A 14,974-nucleotide genomic window follows, 5' to 3' on the forward strand; every position below is an offset into this window, starting at 1 on the left:
TAATTTTTTTGAGCTATCCAGAATGGAATTTGTTCATGTTTTATGGGCATTTTACCCATGACTGCATGTAAAGTCTGTGAAGTAATTTTTAGTGTATTCCCCTGATGAGAGGTTTGATCTGGAATGGTTATTGGTGGTTGAGTCGTTAAAGTCTGCATGACATATTGTACTAACTGTCTGTACATTTTTATTAACTCCTTGAGTTGAGTGAGTCATTTATCGTCTGACATCTCTTCGATATCAGGATGAACGGTGTAGCCGGCTAAAATCGGCATTGTTTCTACTGGTCTACCTAGTGGACCGAGCCTGATTATGTGATTTTAATGTTTTAGAGTGCCTTTAAAACAGAGCTGATGCTCCTGGTATGTGACTGAGATTTCAATATCCTCGAAGGGAATGTATTCCTCAGGTGGTTCATCTTCTTTGAAGAAGTGAAACACATGTGTTACTGGATTTGATTCTGGGAATGTAATCCACGAATAGAAGAACTCTGTCTGAAAAGATTCATGTGCATCTATCAGAAAAACTGCTCTACCACCTCTAGGGGTTAGGTCATGTTTTATAAGTTTTAGAGTGACGGCTCTCCTTAAATTTGGTGGAATGTGTATAACACCCACATTGGTTTCATTTAAACCTGTAGTATTAAAAGCTGTTACGACTTGATTAGCCGCGTCTACAACAACCCCGTTAGTGGACATTGTTGAATGAAACATGTAGTACAAGTTTCAAGGAAACAAAGATAAGGTGCACAATATTTTGGAACACTGTATCCTTCAATGTTGAACAAACCGAACAGCTAACACATAGGATTCTCGTCCTACTCAGCTATGGCGGATATCAACCCTAACAAAAGCACGTTCTGAGTAGAAGCGTGTCACTCGAATTGCACTCCAGTGAAGAAATCAATCATGCAGTGGTAAATACGATGAATTCAAGTTTATTCATGTGAATGATTCAGGTAAATACTTTTAGAAGACGTTTCTTCAAAACATTCCAACATCACAAACGAGTATTTTTCAATTCATAACTCGATGTAGCCCAATGCATTTCGGGCCAGTGTGGCACTTCATTAGGGGCAGCACTAGAGTAAGAGGATACAAGGAAAACGCTTTAATCTATGGTTTCTAAAATGATACAGGTTCTGAAAAGTTAGCATGTGAAATTGAGAGGAAATTGAGAGGAAAGTCTTGGTGGGTTGAATATGATGCGAGGAGTGCCAGGGCTTGTAAATACAAATGCTGCTGGTGGGCTTGCAGCACTGGTTGTGCCACCCACAGAAGCGGCATAGTAAAATGTGTGTAGGGTCTGCCATTGCAGGAACCTGCGTGCAGTCTGGTACTGTCGCGCTGATCGCGCAAGTACACCTACTTGCCAGTCCCTAAACCTTCCCTTAACTACATATTAGTCACCCCTCTGGTAGGCCCAAGAGCAGGGTGCATTGTAGGTATAAGGTAGGACATGCCCTGATGTGTGTGGCATGTCCTAATAGTGAATTACAGCCATTTTCGTTTTTCACTATTGAAGACTACCTGCTCTCCATAGGCCAGAATGGGCTGCTGGAATTACTACACGCTGTAATCCCGGTGGACTCAGAGAGCATGGTAGAAAGTTAAGTTTAGTATGCCTGAACTCAGAATAATACAATACTTCTTTTAGTAAAGTTTATTTTAATATCCTGTGTTTGTAAATACTACTTTTAGATAGTTAGTATTTACTGACCTGGCCATTTCAGTCCGCCTCTGCTGTGTGTGTGTGTTCTGCCTAGTAACAGTAAAGGAGCAGGGCTGGGGGATTCCAGGAGACAGGCTGGCTGCCAGGTGGTGGGTAGAGAGATTACACCAGGATGGGTGGGAGGAGTACACCTTTCACTCTGAATAGACCTGTGCTCTGCCACCACAAAGCCGGCTCCGCCCCCTGTGGAGCGGCTGATGTCTCTGCCCTGCTGCTGAAAGGAAAGAGTCGAGTCACCACAACAAAGTGCTCCAAAACTGGACTGAGCCAGGCCCAGGCCCCCTGGCGACAAAGAACAAAAGATTTGCGCTTTAAAAGAAGGAGCTCTGCTCCTAAGAAATCAGATCCTGTTTACGCAATGATGAACCTCTGCCTGAAGGAGAAGGACCTGGAGAAGCTGAAGGAGGAATACTGTCTCCCTGCCTGAGAGACTGGCCTGCAGTGGGTGCCTGTCTGCTGGAAGGAGAGGAAAAGACTACAGAAAAAGACTTTGAATCAACTTGTGCTAAACAATCTCCAAGGGCTTGCTAGTGAACTTGCCCCCTGATCTGCGCCCCAGGAACAGTGGGTGCAACCTACCCCCAGAAGAGGAGATGTAGCTGGACGCAATTCCGTAACGCTGATCCCCAGAGAACCTGTGTGCCTCTCCCCCTTTCTCTACACCGCGACATCTGCCACCTGGGACTACCACGAGCACCGCAAGGACCTGCCTACCTGGTCCAAGCACCGCAAGTACCAGCCCCTCCGAGCCGTAGCTCGCAACGCAGAGAAAGGCACCTGAAGGCCTGTGCACCGAACCTTGGCGACCCTGTGCCGTCGAGATCACCGCGAGGCCCTGTGCACCCTTGTGATCAACTAAGAAGCCGATCGCGCTGCAAACGCGCTGGGAATTGCCCCGGGGCTGCTCTCCCCTCCTCTGCCCTTGGTCGTGTGGATAAGACCTTCTTCGGGTGCCCCACGAAGCACCGCCGCCCTCTGACAGCGAGGGACGACACCGCGACGTGGGACACCGCGACGTGGGACACCGCTCCGTCGAAACCCGAGGCCGCCGTGACCATCCCCGTGAGGAACAAAAGGTATTGGTGGCTTCGCGCGCTAAGATACGGCCCGTACTGACCTTCGTACGAGCCGTACCGATATTGGAAGTAATTGGGATTTTTGTGCACTGTTTGTACGACCCGTACCTGCCTTGTACGAGCCGTACCTGCCTTTGCAATTGTTCGAGTCGTACTTGCCTTTAGAAGTACTTTGTTCGAGCCGTACCTGCCTTTGCAATTGTTCGAGTCGTACTTGCCTTTAAAAGTACCTTGTACGAGCCGTACCTGCCTTTGCAATTGTTCGAGTCGTACTCGCCTTTAGAAGAACTTTGTTCAAGCTGTACCTGCCTTTGCAATTGTTCGAGTCACTTTGTTCGAGCCGTACCTGCCTTTGCAATTGTTCGAGTCGTACTTGCCTTTAGAAGTACTTTGTTTGAGTTGTACTGCCTTTAAGATCATTGTGCCCTGTCTGTACCTGCATTTAAAGGAGCCTGGGTCCGGTGCCGTAGTTCGAACCGTACTGCATTGAAAAGCATTACCGGTGCTCATGTGGGAAGCGTGAGGAACGGCAAGCGTACTCCTGCTCACGCGAGAAGCATGAGAAACGGCAAGGCACCTCTAAAAACTTGTCCAACGCATTGCAAAGGCACTAGGAAGCGTACAGAACCCCTAAGAAGCCTATTTTGAATAGTACTGTGCCCTTTTTAACATCTGTGGACTGCCTATAAGCATTACAAGTAACTGGAACATTATTTGAAGTGATAGACTGTATTTTTGATATCCTGCCTGAAAGAAACCTTTTATATAAAGACTTCTATTTTTGATAAATACAGGCTTGTGTCTTTGTGTGGTGGGGAGGTGATTATTGTGTGGGACACCTTGCAACGCTTAACCTAATGCCTCTGGAAATCTAGCCTGACTGCTCGTGCCACGTTACCTAGAGGGTGAGCAGGGGTTATTTTTAAAGAGGTGATCCTACGCCCTGACTTAGAGGAAAGGGTCCCTGCTTGTCGCAAGTGCATACCTGCGCCAACCAGAGACCCCGGATTCTAACAAATTCATAAAAATAAAGTGTATTTTTTTAATAATGTGGACACCAAAATGAATGAATTGGATAGTATATATGTAACCAGAGTTATGGAAAACATAAATCACAGCAATTTATTTCTGCGGATTTTTTGCATTGCGGTCAATGGGAAAAAATGGTAGTGACAATTGGTCACTTGCAGGTTGATTTGCGTGACAACGATGGAGATTAAAGGTCATGCGGGTTTCTGTACCAGGCCACAATGGTCAGTTTACTTTTACCTGACCTTGAGAGAGACTGGGTACAGAGTTTCCCTGGCTATCCTTGGTGCTGAATACAGCATCAAGTGGAGGGGTCAGTTGTTGGACTGGCAGCCAACCAGCCTTGGCAGCAGGATGGAGAACATGGCGGCCAGCTAGAAGCTTGGTCGGGAGCTCCGCCGAATGAGGCACTAAAAAAGAAAGCAGAGCCCTGAAGTTTTGCGGAAAATACCGATATGTGGACATAGGATTGAACTTTGATATTGAAAGGTATTACCTAGCTTTTTTAATGCGTAAATACTATGGTCGAGTAGCCTGCATACGGGACGCCGCTGACGCCACTTTAAATGCCTGAGCTGCATCGGGTTGAAGGCGGAGGCGGGTCTCAGCGTGAAGCGGTTTGCTTGCCCGCCGAATGGGATCGAGTTGAAACGAGACACGCTCAGGGGCTGACACGGGAAATATATGAGAAGCTTGCATGCAAGGCTTTTTCAGTGCATGACTACTCTGGTCAAGTAGCCTGCATATGAGACGCTGCAGATGCTGCTGTAAGTGCCCGAGCTGCACCGGGTTCAAGGCAGAGGCAGGTCTTGGCGTGAAGCGGTGCTGCTCGCTTGCCAAAGGGGATTGAGTTGAAACGAGACACGCTCAGGGGTTGACTAGGGAAATACATGAAAAGCTTGCATGCAAGTCTATCCAAGCTGCGACGGATTGAAGGCAGAGGCGGGTTTCGGCGTGAACCGTGCTCCTGCCCGCTAAAGGAAACCGAGGAGAAAGGGGGCATTTGGGCAGAAGAGGTGCTCAGACTACAAGAACGCCGGGAAGGGCTAATTAAAACAAGTTTCAGAGGCTCGCCTAACAGCTCTTTCTCCTACAACGCCTGTCTGGAAGCTACAGACAGCACAAAAAACAATGATAAGGGAAAAGAAAAAGAACGGAGGTATGAATCCAGTAAAGAGGCAGGGAAGGGGCAAAGCGGGGGGTTTGATAGCTGGTAATCCCACAATTAATCTTCTGCATGATCCTCTGCATCATGTCTTACCTCAAGTGACTCAAGCCCCAGTTTAGGCACCAGTTTTAACTCTTGACTCTAGAGAGGTAGAATATCCTATAGACTTCACGGCAAACAAAATAGTCACTAAAAATCATATTTAAAAAGTAAGTTATGCTCTACGTAATAGACGCATGAATACTAACCCCTTGGAAGCGTCAGGTCATACCAGTACAGGGGAAATACAGACTCCTACTCCAAATCAAGATAAAACAAAATCTATTAACAAAAAACAACGGGGTCAAAAAGCGGAGCCGCAGAGGTAGTTTCAGCTAGAGCTTTCAAAGCAGCTAAAAGAGAGCAATCTAAGAAGGGAGCCAACCTAAAAGTAACACCCTCTCTTCGCACCTTCTTTAAGGTGCAAGAAAAACCTGTAACTCAGAACTCATTTCAAAAGGAAGGTTCCTTAAAGAGTAGAATCCAGAAAAAGCAAAAAATGCAAGTAATAAAAGAAACAATATCTCCTTCCAACGCTAATATTGGAATTGCTGAGTCTCCGAACCACTTTCAAGTTCTGCTGTCAAAAGATAGCACAGAGGAATGTACTCCAGAAGCTGGGGAAAGCCTCCTGCCAGAAAACAATGTTCAACAGGATACTTTTTCAATAGGTATGGGAGAGACTTTGAGCCACCCCCGCAGGGCGAGATTGGCGGACTGATGGCCTCACTAATGAAGGAGATGAAATTGGGGTTTTTCAAGTCGGAAAAGAATTAGGAAAAAAATATAAGCATCCTGTGAAGCTTTGGAGTCAAAGATCAATGCTTTAATAGATCGTGTTTCAGAAATAGAAAATATCGTAGAGCAAACTAGAGAAGACGTTAAAACTTGTCAGAGCTATATCAGTAATCTAACCAATAGCAAGAAGGAGCTTAGATATAAAATTGAAACCCTGAAAAACAATTCAAGGAGAAATAACCCATGCATACTAAACATACCAGAAGGACTAGAAGGTCAGAACATAGAAAGGTTTGTGGTAACCTTGTTGAAGGAATGTATTCCAGAGTTAGCCGAGAAAACGTTAGACGACGATATTCAAAGGGTGCATAGAGATCCCTTCAGACGGAACACACTAAGGAAAAATGCTCAGAAAATACTTGTACATTTTAAAACCTATACTCTGAAAGAGAACATACTAAGTTTTGTGCTAAAAGCAGGCACATTTTCCAGGGGCGACCATAGTTTCAAAATTCGTTCGGAAGTATCTAAAGCCACTTTAGACAGACAGTGGGCATTTATATGCAAGAATTGAGATAATTAGGAGCCACTGTCCAGATGAAGTTTCCAGCTCAACTGAGGATTATGTGGGACAACAAAACATGCAATATCAGAGACTCAAAAGAAGTTGAGACACTCCTTTAGCAAATTAAAGCAAAAAAATAAGTGCCAGACACAGCATAATATAAGGCCACATGAAGAAGGAGCTCAAAATAGGGCAATCAGATTTGCCCAATGATAGAAGGGAGGGTTCTCCAGGGGAGGGTGATGGGTGATGGGTGTCAGCTTTGTTTATTTATTTTTTTTGTACAAATTTAAGTTGGGGAGCATTTGGGGAAAAAACTAAAAAGAAAAAGATTGTTCGATATGCAAGATACAGGGAAGCCAAGGTTCTCTAAATATGTACCGCTCAGTTGACACCAATTTTAAAAAGAAAGGGAGAAAGTAGAAAACACAGATGACAGCATCTGAGGGTAAAATACATTTTTTAACTTGGAATGTAAATGGGCTGAGAGTAAGGAGAAGACGACAAAAAACCTTTAAATATCTTAAACTAATTAATTGCGATGTTATAATATTACAAGAGACTCGCCTCTTAAAATCAGTGTGGTCAGAAATAATAAAGCATGAAAAGTGGGTTGAATCACATGTTTGCACAAATCAGACATGTTGTATTAAAGGTGTGGCAATAACTATCAAACAAGCATTTGCAATGCAATAGGTCTCGCATTTACGCGAGTTTGAGCTATTGGCATTGTAAATTATAATGCCTTTTATTTAAGTTTTGGTTTTTAAAACATAAATAAAAGGCATTGTCATTTACAATGCCAATAGATTAAACTCGTGTAAATGCGAGACCTATTGCATTGCAAATGCTTGTTATGTATGGATCGGCAGTTGCATGGCAGCTTAAGCTGTGAATTCTAGAGTTCTGCAATTAGGCTGTACTTTTGGCATAGCGCCAAGATGCCCCGAGACTTAGCAGTGCGCTCCAAAAGTAGTAAATAAACTTATATCAATGTTATATGTTTCATTTTTTCCGTAGATTGCTTGACATCCCACTAGAGGGCATAAACATGGTTTCTATTTTTCAGAGTGTGGACAGAATGGCGAAATGAGTGGCCCTAGTCCAACAGTAGCTGCCACATTGGCATTTTGCCATTTTCAGCCAGTTTCTTCAAGTACGAATACTCGGCAACATAACGTAAACGTGCCTCATGGTAAAAAAAATCTAGGACATCCGCCTCACCACCATATATGGATTTGTATCTAAAAAAAAGTTTCAAAGTGTAACAGAACAAAAAATACAAAACCCTTATTTACATTTACTGGAGTTCAATAACTCAGGAGAAGCAAAACACCACAGAAATGTTTAACTCTTACGCAACACAAAGGTGTACCTACGGCAGATAAACTTATGTCACGTGGGAAATTGGCAAGTATAAACCCTTATGGTCAGATTTACAAGCCCCTTGCGCCACTTTTGCGTCACTTTTCCCATGTTAAAAATGACGCAAAAGTGGCGCAAGGGGTTTGTAAATCTGCCCCTTAATTTGCAGAGGAACGATAGGAAGGGAGGAGGATGGCAACTTTCAAAAAATGGTAATGAGTGGCATGAATTTTACGTCAAAATATTTACAATATGTGACCCACTCTAACATGCTGACATATAGGGTGAACTTAAAAGCAATATGCAAGGAAAGTGTTGAAAAGGTAACGTTGCCGCATTAGGTAAATAAAGCTGTGTTGCAGAAAGGAGGGCGGGCAGAAACCCTTGGATGACAATGTTACCCCTCACCCAGATTTAGGAGGCCTCAACATCCCGTAGAATGAAATCAATTTTCATTCACTCACTGACCTAGAAAGAATTAATGTTTTTTACAGCTTGAAGAAGAAACACGGTGGTGACATGAAGTTGGGGCGCACCAAAGCCATTTCTTCCATGGGGGTAAATCACTCTAGCACTGCTGCTTTAACAATCTAACCCCAGAAATGCTTCACGCTTGAAATCATATAAATGAGTTAACAACTGGGGACTGTGTTTAAATCAAAGAAAGACACACAAAAGAAAGAGAAAAAGAATGGTGTAAACAAGGGAACGGTGGGAAAGGAAAAACATTCGGCGCGCTGCTGCCCGTGACCTGTATGGGTGACGCTCAACAGTGGCGCCCATGGCTCACTGAGGGGACATGACGCCACGCGCTGCAGCGGCCCTCGCGCCCACAGAGCTCAGCTTCACCCACCCTCAGGATAAGAGCACGCTTGTCCCCCTCTCAGAGAGTTATTCTCGTCATGCCTCAATTACCTCGTGAAATGTGTTCGGCCAGATTACTTTTTTTGTGACGGAGGACTGGCAGTAAAAGGGATGCTGTGTGGTGCAGGTTTGCTCAGGACAAGGTGCTACGTTTCGTGAAGTGGTTTAAACTACAGCGTTGACCAACTTTCGTTCGCAAAACATGGTTTCTGTGTTGAAAGTTGACACAGGCACAATGCAAAATGCCTTTGATTCACATAGCTCCACATTCCCAAAACCTAATGCTAATAAGGTGGTAAAGGCAGGAACAGCGTAAACCACATAGGGATCCATTGAAAACTAGATTAACTAAAGTCACACTAATTGGCAGTGCCTGACTTTTTGTGGAATACTAGCGTACTAGCGCCAAAGGAAAATAGGCACAAAAAGTGGGCTTATTAAAACAAGCATTGGCTGCGCAGCAGTAAAAGTAACGCCGCGCGGCCGTAAAAGCGAAAGTCATCGCGATCGCTTTGAAAGCAAAAATGATCGCGATCGTGATGACACGCTAAAGCACCAGTAGCACGAGTTTTCAAAGTACTGCTGAAGGCTAGCAGTTCGTGCGTGCACGCTTGCGTGAACGCAAGCGCTAGGCCAGCCAGCAGCACTTTGAAAACTCATCTACAAAATGTTTCTCCGAGCCAGCGCATATGCTGGGCTCAGCGAGACCTAAAAACCTTCAAAGATAAATATTCTAGAAGAGCATGTCGACTAAAAAAGAAGGTAGGCAGCTGCTAAAATTAAATTAGAACAACATTTGTTTTTTGTAGTTGGATATTATGGTCCAAATATGGATGACCCAGCTCCTCAGCAGTCCTTATACACCCAGTTAATCAACATATCCATCCCAATTATTCTGGGTGGAGATTTCAATATATTATTAGATCCAGTAAATGATAGACATCTGCCCGGTAGAGCCTCGAATCTTCCTAAAATGAAGGAGTGGATGAATAGATTTAAAGAGGATCTGGGTCTAGTAGACATTTGGAAGAGCAAACGAGATCATAATACTAGATTCAACTATAAAAATCAAAAATATGGCCACCCATCAAGAATAGATTTTTTCTTGATAGATAAATTATTAAGTAAACATGTAACAAAGTACATCATGCACCAGCCCACTTATCTGACCACTCCTTAGTTCAAATAGAACCGAAACAATGCTTTGGACAGGGCGAGAGTAGATGGATGTTAGATCATACACTCCTGGTTGAAGAACAGGTCCTAGAGAAGTTGAAGGTCATAACCAAGGTATATTTTGAAATCAATGCTAACGGAGAAGTTTGAACGCAAATAGTGTGGGACGCTTACAAAGCGGTTCTCAGAGGATCTTTGATCAACTTAGCAGCAAATAAAAACAAGGAAATCAGGTATACAATAAGCAAATTAGAGTCAGATATACTAGAACAATATAGAATTTACAAAACAGTAATTTCTGAAACAGAACAAGAAGGAGCAAAAGAGGAACTCTCCAAAAAGAAATATGATTTATCAAACTATCTGGAGGGAAGGGTCAGAAAAAGATGGAAAGCTAGCCGACTGTCAAATTATGAATACGGGGAAAACTGTGGGAAACTCTTATCATGGAAAATAAAAACAGAAACCAATAGGAATTAAATCACGAGAATATATAGCGACCTGGCAGGTGAAATGGTAGAGAGTAGGACAGAAATAGAGGATACTTTGAAAGATTTTTTCCAATCCCTTAACTTAAGAAAAGTGGACATTCCTGTATTATCAGATCTTTTCATTGGCGACAAGAAATCGTCGGGAGGACGAAGCTTTACATTCCCTCCGTGTGTGGCCGGAGCAGGAGAATAATATGAAGAAATAACGAGGGGAAGAGAAAAAGTGAAGGAAGACTTACTGTGCACAGTCTGGAAGGGACAGTGAAGAACTCATTCCGGAGTGAGAGGCGAGTGCTTCGCAGACGGAAATTGAGAGGAAAAGGATGTTGAATTGAAGAAGGTGTCTGGTTAAGCACATGCGCGGTGTGGTGTAGCGGAACTAGAGGAGACCTGCGCAGAGAGAGAGGAGTAGATGCTGACAGGAAAAATGGAGACACGGATGTGGAATAGAAGTAGTGTTTGTAAGCACATGCGCTGTGCGGAGTAAAGCGGCACAAGAATGGACTTGCGCAGAGTGAATCTGAGGAGAAGTGTAGACGGATCGTCGCAGAGGACAACGGAGCTTGCCAGAAGTAGAGGAAGAGGAAGAAGATGGAGAGAGGGAAGATGTAAATGAAAGGAGTATGAGGAAACTAGAGCTTCAATTTGCTGACAAAATTAACGTAGTTCTGGAGAGACATCAATTTTATGGAAGAGTACAAGGAAAAAATGAGAAAGTAGGGAACTATGTTGTGAGTTTAAGAGGAATGGCAAATACTTGTGAATTTAATGATTTGACAGAATCTTTGATACATGACCAACTTGTACGTTGTACAAATAATAAGAAGATTCAGGGAAAATTATTAGTGGGAAATCCAGATTTGAAGATGGCAATTGATATTGCCAAGAGTGTGGAGCATACAGCGGAATGCATAAAGGAGATGAACGTCACAGGAGACAACACTGTGAATGAGAAAGGTGAGGAACTAAAGGAAGTGTGTGCCATAAGGAATATGAAGAAAAAAGAAGGAAAGGAAGTAGTTAACAAAGAGAGAATATACAGTGAGAACAGGTTAAAATGTTACAGATGTGGAAGTAGTAGTCACTTGGCTAATAGTGTGAATTGTTTTGCAAGGACTGCAATGTGCAGGAATTGTAACCGGAAGGGGCATTTTGCTAGAGCGTGTAAAGATATGTCAAGTAGAGCAGTGAACAGTGTGGAGTATGGAGAAGGACAGAGAAGGAGTTTTGTGTTACAAGTGAGAAGTTTGGATGGAAGTAGTGTGAACCATATTGAGTTACCTAAATGTGAAATAGGGCTGGATGGAGAAAAGGTGGAGATGTTTGCAGATTCATGCTCACCATTCACGTTCATGAACAGTGAAACATTCAGAAAGAGATTTAAGGAAGAAGAAATTATGTTGCACACACCTGATGTAATACCAGTGGGGTATAATAAGGATCCTATCCCACTAGATGGTGTAGCCATTATGAAAATAACCTTTAAGAACAGGAGTACAGTGGGAAAAGTGTATATCGCAAGGAAAGGGGCAAATTTGTTGGGTTGGGGTCACCAGAAGGATCTGGGAATAAAGTTGGATCCTAGTGCTGTAACACCAGTCATGCTAGTGGAAAGGAGTGTGTGTGGAGCAGAGATTTGTGAGGAGTTCCCAGAGATTTTTAAAGAACAGTTAGGGTGTATGAAGGATTACCAACACAGGATAAAATTGAAGGCAGAAGCAAAGCCAGTAGCTCACAAATGTAGGAATATTCCTATCTTGATGGAAGAACCATTGAGAGTGGAACTTGATAGACTCCTAAGTCAAGGGGTTATAGAGCCTGTAGAATGTGCTGAGTGGGTTGCACCCATAGTTATCACGGCCAAAGGGAACACCAAAAACATCAGGTTATGCATTGATTTGAGAGAATTGAATAAGAATATATGGGTTGATAGGCACCCATTACCCAACATTAATGACATGCTAAACCAGATAAATGGGGCTGAGATCTTTTCGGTAATTGATCTGTCTTCAGCTTACCATCAAATAAGACTGCACCCTGATAGTAAAGCTCTCACCACGTTCATAACGCCGTTTGGAGCATTCCAATTTTGTAGGATGCCGTTTGGCTTAGCCTCAGCCGCGGCGGTTTTCCAGAGGGCAATGCAGAACATCTTGAAGGGATTGAAACAAGTTTTATGTTTCCAAGATGACCTGTTGGTGTATGGAAAGAATGGAATTGAACACAATGATATACTGCGGTTGGTACTAAGCAGGTTGAAGGAAGCAGGACTTACCTTGAAGAAGGAAAAATGCCAGATTGGGGTCCGGTCAGTTACCTATTTAGGACACATAATTTCACAAGAAGGAATCAAGCCGAAAACGAATTTGGTAGATGCTATCAAATTAGCACCATGTCCTACTAGCAAGGAAGAAGTTAAGTTCTTCTTGGGACTCTCAGAATATTATTCAAAGTTCATAAAGAATTTTGCAGACACGACTTACCCTTTGAGGTGCTTTCTTAAGAAAGGTACAAAATTTGAGTGGGATGGTAAATGCAAAGAAGCTTTCAAAATGATTAAAAATGGGATATCAGAGGCACCATTCCTTGGATGTTTTGACACTAGCAAACGCACCATCATTACTACTGATGCGAGTTTGAAAGGGGTGGGAGCCACTCTTAGCCAAATAACTGAAAGTGGAGAGAAAATAGTGGCGTTTGCATCAAGGGCCTTGACAGAAGCTGAATCACGTTATTCAGTAATTGAAAGGGAGGCATTAGCATGCTATTGGGCCATTTTGCACTTTAGAACGTTCGTGTGGGGCATACCATTTAAGGTAAGGACAGATCACAAACCCCTAGTAAGTATTTTTACATCTAAAAGTATAGAAAGGACAACACCCAGAATTTCAAGATGGTTTCTTGGCCTACAAGGGTACAATTTTGAAGTAGTGTACATACCGGGAGAGAAGAATCAAGCTGCGGATTGTTTGTCTAGGTTACCGCTTGAGAGGCAGGAAAGTGAAGAAGAACCTGGAGACGAAATTATAGTTTCCGCTATCTTTGATGGCTTGGAAGAGATAGAATGGGAAGATGCAGTAGCTAAAGATGAATTATTCTTCAGGGTAAAAGAATTAATCCAAGAAGGATGGCCATGCAGTCAAAAGATGTTGGAAAAAGGAGAAGAAGTGTTTTGGGAGGTGAGAAATGAGTTACACATACTAGGTAATAACATTTACCGAGGGAACAAACTGGTACCACCAGAGGGAATGAGAGAGAAAGTATTGCACTTAGCACATGAGGGTCACTTAGGTTGCAGCAAAACTAAAAGTAAGATTCGTTTACACTATTGGTGGCCGAAAATGGACAGCATGGTGGAGAGGGAAATAAGAGAGTGCATACCTTGTGCAATGAGCGACAAGAGCAAAGTCGTAAGCAAAGGGAAAATCATTGCGGTGGAGGTTCCGACTGCTCCTTGGGTAAAAATTGCTATGGATATATTAGGTCCACTAAATGTAAATGGTCTAGGAGGTAGATTTATCATTACGTTAGTGGACTACCATTCCAAATGGATAATTGTAAAGGTAGTTGAAAACATCACTACCGAATGTGTAAAAGGTTTTCTCCAAGAGGTATTTCGCACAGAAGGGGTACCACAGATTTTGGTCACAGATAATGGGGTACAGTTTACCTCTGCATGTATGAAGGAGTTCCTACACAAGTTTTCAGTTAAACATCAACTCACACCGTTGTACTGCCCTAGGGCGAATGGGCTGGTAGAGCGCATAAATCGCATGATTAAAGGCTGCATACAACTCAATGTAAAAAATGGCAGCAATGTAAGGAAGGCACTGGAGGACATGATTTGGTCTTATCTTATCACCCCTCATTCAGTCACGGGAGTGTCACCATTCAAATCTCTGAAAGGTAGAGAGCTGGGTACCAAATTAGGCCCATTGTGGCTTGTTGGGGGAAGAGAAGAGGAGGTGAGTAGAAGTAAGATCATGGAAAAGATACATATCAATCAAAAGAAATATGTAGAAAGGTACAACGAAAGAATACTGAGACCTACTAGGGTTTTTGAAGTAGGGGATGTGGTAAGTGTAAAGTTACCTGATTTTGTAAAGGCTGGGTGTTCTAAATTCTCTGGAAAAAAAATAATAAGCAAAGTTTTTAAGAATGTAGTGAAACTTGATGATGGACAGTATTGGAGCATGGATAGAATAGTCCATGACAGGAGTGACGATGTAACTCAACAGGGAAGCAATATGAGATTCAACAGTAACCATCAGGGTACCAACCTTGATCTAAGGATGTGCACTAAAAGGGTGCATTCCAACCCAAGTTGGCAAAAAGACTTTGCTATGTATTAATCTTATTGTGTTCAAAATGTATTGTGGGGGGAAGATGTGTTGTATTTAGTACAAGTTGAATCTTCCACCCACCCCTACCATTGGAACACTCGTGGAACGTGGCGAACGTTCCACTCTGCACTCTCATGACCGTTAGAGCCGTTGCCCTGAAACTGCCCGGTTATGGATGTATTGCTGTGGATCTGAAATAAAGTTACTCCTTTAACTTAAGAAGAGTGGACATTCCTGTATTATCAGATCTTTTCAAAGACCTAGTACCTTCAAGTGATCTAGTGATCTAGTAGATCTTTATGTGAGAGAATCAATGGTTCCAAAGTTAGTGGTTGAGTTTAATGAATCCTTAAACGCAGAAATTACCTTTGAAGAGGTATTAAATGTGC

The sequence above is a fragment of the Triturus cristatus genome, chromosome 2_1 (assembly GCF_964204655.1).
Source record: "Triturus cristatus chromosome 2_1, aTriCri1.1, whole genome shotgun sequence".
Taxonomy (NCBI): Eukaryota; Metazoa; Chordata; class Amphibia; order Caudata; family Salamandridae; genus Triturus; species Triturus cristatus.